This window comes from Rhinopithecus roxellana, chromosome 21 (assembly GCF_007565055.1).
Source record: "Rhinopithecus roxellana isolate Shanxi Qingling chromosome 21, ASM756505v1, whole genome shotgun sequence".
NCBI classification, from domain to species: domain Eukaryota; kingdom Metazoa; phylum Chordata; class Mammalia; order Primates; family Cercopithecidae; genus Rhinopithecus; species Rhinopithecus roxellana.
This window is the reverse complement of record NC_044569.1, coordinates 14,830,857-14,832,074: the sequence shown is the minus strand read 5'-3', so window position 1 is coordinate 14,832,074 and position 1,218 is coordinate 14,830,857. Positions and strand designations below refer to the sequence as shown.

Here is a 1,218-nt window from a genome sequence, read left to right as displayed (position 1 = left end):
GTACACTTGCAGTCCCAGCTACTCGGGAGACTGAGGCAGGAGGATCAATAGAGCCCAGGAGGTCAAGGCTGTAGTGAGATATGATCACGCCACTGCACTCCAGCCTGGGTGACAGAGACAGCAATGCTCTGTCTCAAAAACAACAAAACAAAACAAAAAAAAAAACACTTGCCCTACTTTCTTCCTCTCTTTCCAGTGGCCTAAAGGTTGAGAGGTAGGGAGAGCTAAAGCAGCTGTCTTAAACTAAAGAGGGCAGCCACAACGGAGTGACAATACAGAAGGGGTCTGCATCACCAACATCTTGGAACTGCTGTAGCCCTGGAGTGCTTATGTTCACACTGTGACAAAGAGACAAGTCACATTCTTTCATGTTTATATGGGTCTATGTGAGAGCAACTCAAGCTGTGACTTCATTAATGGAGGTTTATGATCAAGTACATATCTCATTGTATTGTAGCTATTTCTCTAATTATGATGATTTTTTAAGTAATCATCATTAATAATATCAGCAAAGGAAGTTTTTTTTTTTTTTTAATGTCAGATGAGTAATGTGCCAAGGTTTGAGGGAGGCATATCTGTGTGAAAACCCAATCATCATGTTTATAAACTACAAAGAATCACATGCAGTTAAGTTTTTACTGTAATCCAAGGGTAGGAAGTTCAGCCACGCCTTGCAGGATCTGGAACAGCACATAGAGAAGCCATCAGTAACTGAGGTCATTCTCATATCAGCTTCTGCAAACCAGATTTCCCCCCTGTGACATTGTGAAATACAACTTGGTCTTCTACCCATTTCCTGGCAAGCAACTTCTAAAATCCTTGGAATCTCCTTGTATGCTAATGAGTTGACCTTTGGGTGGGTGGGTGGGAGCTCCTGGATAGCCCCAGGATAGTGGTTGTCATATGATTAGAGGGTAGGGACTTTCAGCCGCACCCCAGCCTCTGGGAGGAGAAAGTAGCTGAAGTTTGAGTTGTTCACCAATGGCCAATGATGTAATCAATCATGCCTACTTAATGACCCCTCCATAAAACCCCCGAAGGACGGAGGTTGGAGAGCTTCTGAATTGCTTAACACTTGGAGGTGTTGGGAGGGTGATACGCCTGGAGCCAGCACGGAAGCTCTGCACCCCTTCCCCATACCTTGCCCTTTGCATCTCTTCCATCTGGCTGTTCATCTGTATTCTTTCTAAAATCCTTTATAATAAAAAGGTAAATGTA

General features: G+C 43.8%; 1 pseudogene; it reads right to left on the bottom strand.

Annotated features, from left to right (window-relative positions):
• Window positions 1–535: 535 nt before the first annotated feature.
• LOC115895584 lies at window positions 536–618 on the bottom strand (annotated as a pseudogene).
• Between the last annotated feature and the right edge of the window lie 600 nt (window positions 619–1,218).